Source organism: Macrobrachium nipponense, chromosome 18 (genome assembly GCF_015104395.2).
Source record: "Macrobrachium nipponense isolate FS-2020 chromosome 18, ASM1510439v2, whole genome shotgun sequence".
In the NCBI taxonomy this organism is placed as follows: domain Eukaryota; kingdom Metazoa; phylum Arthropoda; class Malacostraca; order Decapoda; family Palaemonidae; genus Macrobrachium; species Macrobrachium nipponense.
Window position 1 is genome coordinate 42,130,953 of NC_087211.1, and position 4,602 is coordinate 42,135,554.

General features: G+C 34.0%; 1 non-coding gene across 1 annotated transcript; it reads left to right on the plus strand.

Annotated features, from left to right (window-relative positions):
- The first annotated feature begins 2,215 nt into the window (after positions 1-2,215).
- On the plus strand, positions 2,216-2,297 carry Trnas-cga (transfer RNA serine (anticodon CGA)). The gene has a single exon. It is a non-coding gene; the product is annotated as a tRNA-Ser (tRNA).
- Positions 2,298-4,602: the final 2,305 nt, after the last annotated feature.

A 4,602-nucleotide genomic window follows, 5' to 3' on the forward strand; every position in this document is an offset into this window, starting at 1 on the left:
AATAAAAGGCCACAGAGAAGCAAATCATCAAAGGTTCCGATACTGAGAGAGAGAGAGAGAGAGAGAGAGAAGAGAGAGAGAGAGAGAGAGAGAGAGAGAGAGAGAGAGAGCATGAAATAATTAGCCCTGCGACTTTGAAATGTCACCTTGTCACAAAATATGCGAATGGTGGGAAATGCAAAATAGCCAGAGAGTTTTATTCCTCCAAGGACTCTGGAATAATAAAAATATGAAGGACAAGAAGAAAATAAAACCGTGGGGAACTTTTCCCAACGACGTTAAGCCTGCTATTAAAATTCAAGGCAAGGATTTTAGGTCACGGCCGATTATTCAAATTGAAGGCTCCCTTGTTCAACTTGAGACGCAATAGGTTACAACCTGGATTGAAGTCATTTGTGGGGGAGAGTGGAAACCGAGTGAGTGACGTGAAGAAAAAAGATTAGATAAAAAAAAAGTTAATCCAGAAAAGTGCAAACAGAAAAAATCCAACGTAGAAATGTTTAGATTTTATCCTCGATTCACTTGTCTTGTCATTGTTGCGCAACACTGTTTTATACATACATACATACATACATATATCTGTGCGTATAAAAAAAATGTTCTACTATATATATATATATATATATATATATATATATATATATATATATATTATATATATATATATATATATATATATATTACTTAACTAACTCTCTCTCTCTCTCTCTCTCTCTCTCCTAATTAAGACCCAAGTTGGAATAAAATTCAAGGTCGCCCATCAAGTGGAATGTCACCTGTTTTTTTTTTTCTAATTACCGTCTGTTATAATATTCGCACCTGTTAAAATGTGTCCCGCTTCCAACATGTCGCAGTGCCAAGGCAGCACGTGGAATAATTTCAGGTTGACGAGGAAATACTTTTACAGTAGTTTCGATGAATGAGATTGGAGAAAAAATAGTTAGTTTGAGTTCGCTGTACAAATGTTAACTAGAGCTACTACTTTTCCGACTGCTATTCCTACAAGCATTACCATCACTGCTAATATTATTACTATACTTATTGCCAACAAATCCAAGAGCTGAAGATCGTGTTTCCTGTGGGAGCTTCGGTAACTCGTTAATTGCTGTTGTTTCTTTTATTGCTACTATTATTATTAATAGTAGTTGCTGGTGGAGAAACTAGTCCACAGTTATATAAGGGTACAAATAAACCTTTACAGATTTGTACCGATATCTATACCCATACATAACTGTGGTTTTGTTTCTCCATTTCAAGACTCATGCTGCTATGAGTATTTTGTGACTATTACCAGTGCCAATACTTCAGTATTCATCTTGTCAACAAAACAACACTCGTATAAATACGTGTCTGGGGATCTGTAAGTGTGTTTAGATATACCGTTGGCAACAGCTGCTCTACATCTGATACAACTACTATTGCCCCAAGTACAACTAAAATTAATTATATTTAAACTACAGTTCTCATTTAAACAAAAAAAAGTTGAAGAATTAGCAGTCCATTTATGTTTTTTCGGTGTACGGGTTTCAGTGACGACTATAACTACTGCTTCTATTCAAGTACTATAAGTACTTGTGCCGAAGTACTCATAATGCACCATTGATACCTACGCTTTTCATGTGAAAGTTTGCGAAGTACTTGTCAACTGCCAATACTACTGTTGCTGCACCGTTGCTGTCACTGCTAAGTTGAAATCCGCGAACTGATATTCATAGTTTGTGTGTTTTAATGACCCTATCGTTCAAAATAATATTAGTAACACTAATACTATATTAATATTACTGCCAATAATAATAATAATAAATATCAGTACGTACTATAAAATTACAAATAATTATAATAAAAAAGTAGACATCATTAAACTCGAAGCTGCTGCTAATATTACCACTACTATTATTACTACAGATGATAATGAACATCATCACTGTTCATTATCACCACTCTAAGCACTGAAAACTAAAAAATAAAATAATCGTCCTTATCGAATTCTAATGAACCCCTTTAAATATCGTGTATATCCAACAAATGTAAATAAATGTAAAAAACAGCAAAGGCAAACTATGCCTTCTCGATAACATAAACAACACCGCATCGACGATGTAGGAAATAGAGCCAATAAAATAAATAATAGTGAGAATTAAAGAACAAAACCGATAGATGAATATTAGTTCATGGATACCGTAACAATAACGCGCAACATCACAATCTTGTAACGGCTGTGGTGTCCGAGTGGTTAAGGAGATGGACTCGAAATCCATTGGGCTATGCCCGCACAGGTTCGAATCCTGTCCACAGCGATTGAAAACATTATGATTTCTTTGAGCAACGGATTCGATACCTTAAGGTAGAGCTCTGAGGAAAGAGGCCTAATGTGAACATGACCTATAATGTAAATAAAATGTACGGTACTGTACATGTATAGGAGTGAGTATAAGTTAGTCGCACGGTTAATAAAACCGATCGTGGGATATTGACAGTCATAACTTCGAAATCTGTCAATATCTATTAAATTGTTTGCTTTATAACATGCACACACTGAACTGACACACTATCCATAAAAATAACTTTATTGCCATTCCGCACACATCAATACTGAAGCTATTACGACCACAATATCGGAAAAAAATCGTCGACAATAAGCATCGTATTAACTCTGTATCCGTATAATAAACATTTATCCCCAACAGCATATAAAAGGACTGTAACTCTATATCATATAGAGCGACACTGTATCCCCAAAAAAGCCATAACTATAAAATGCACTGTATTCCACAAACATATTTATCAGAATGGCAAATGTATCCCCAACATGTATCAAACAAACTCTCCGTCTCACGTAAGTATAATACTAAAAATAACATTTTGTCACAGTCAGTATATCAATAAACTGCTACAGTAGTCTAATAATTAGAATATGAATCACTACGACCATGCATTCGAAAATTGTATTAATCAAAAATGCCATTGTATCCCGTCATCCCACAATAACAAACTAAAGGACAACGCATCCCACTGAGAATATCAATCGAACGACGTAGAATCCCCCTAAAAACATCATCAAAATATAAAAAGAATAGAACCCAAAACAACACTTTCTAAGTAGGGTTTTGATCGAGAATTGCATCACCGAGGCTTTAAAAACAAAAAAATAAATAAATAAATAAAAGCGTGAGCCTCAAGAGTTTACGGACAAAATGAAATCCATATCAATATGTAAAATAATCAAATGAAACTGTATCTCGATGAAATAAATAAATCCATACAACGTGATATAACTCGCAAAAACTATTAATGAAAAAAACATTGTACCATAAAAAGGTTACTCATTCGAAACAGAAAATCATACGCGAAAATCCATAAATCAAAGTTTGATTCCAAATAGTAACACTTGTTATAAATAATACTGAAGGATGAAAGAATTTTAAACTCTGACACATAAAGAGTAAATCTCATGGAAATATATCCTTCAAATTTGCATCTAATTTGCTACTACCACACACACAGTAATATATATATATTCATATATATATATATATATATATATATATATATATATATATATATATGATATATATAGATAAATATATCTCTCTCTCTACATCTCTCTCTCTCTCTCTCTCTCTCATCTCTCTATATGTATATATATATATCATCTACATATATATATATATATATATATATATATATATATATATATATATATATATATATATATATATATATGCACTACTTTTATTTTCCTTTTTGCAAGGAATAGGAGACTTAAAAACTCTAAAATAGACTTTCTTTTCAGACAATGGAGATCGGACAGAATATCATCTTTTCAATTAATCTTTCAGGTTCACACGGGCAAAATGAGTTGGTATAGTAGACTCACATCAACCTTGTATTTGATGTCTAGGCTGTCTTTCAGGAGAGGTGGAACATAGATCCTACCCATGTGAACTCTCGAGAGAAACTGAGAGTTTCCCGCCCTGTGATTGGCTTATCAATAGCCAATCAGGAGCGTCGTAAGGGACTGGCCTAGACATCAAATGCACGGTTGATGTGAATATACTATAGTACCATTTACAACGAAAGCGGTAGCATTCAATCTTTATTGAGACTGTCCTGACTAATGCAGCGCTAATGTGGTTTTCTCAGAGGAACATAAAATGGATCATGTTCTGAAAGTTCATAGCACAAGTGGTGACTTGCTCTGTTCATGGCATGTGTCTGGAATTGACCGTTGTTCTGCTTTTCTCTCTCTCTCTCTCTCTCTCTCTTCTCTAAAAACCCTTTATTGAGGGAAACGGCATTTCAAATATAACATTCTGCAGTTTCATATAACTGATTTCATTCATTCGTGCAAATCAAAGTACCACACTCATATTGCTCCGTTGTTATTCAAATCTTGCCAACAGTGATTTACAGCTCAATGCTCTCCAGGCTTTTTTTTTTTTTTTTTTAATAAAAATCATACCTACTCCTTCTATATCAATTCTATCTGCTCCGCCTGAGTAAATCTATACATCATCCCATTCCATTCTCTCTTTTTACGCCATAATTCACAAACAGCTAAGTCGTCTATTCTTCTTGCAATCATTCTCTACCTCCTCTGTC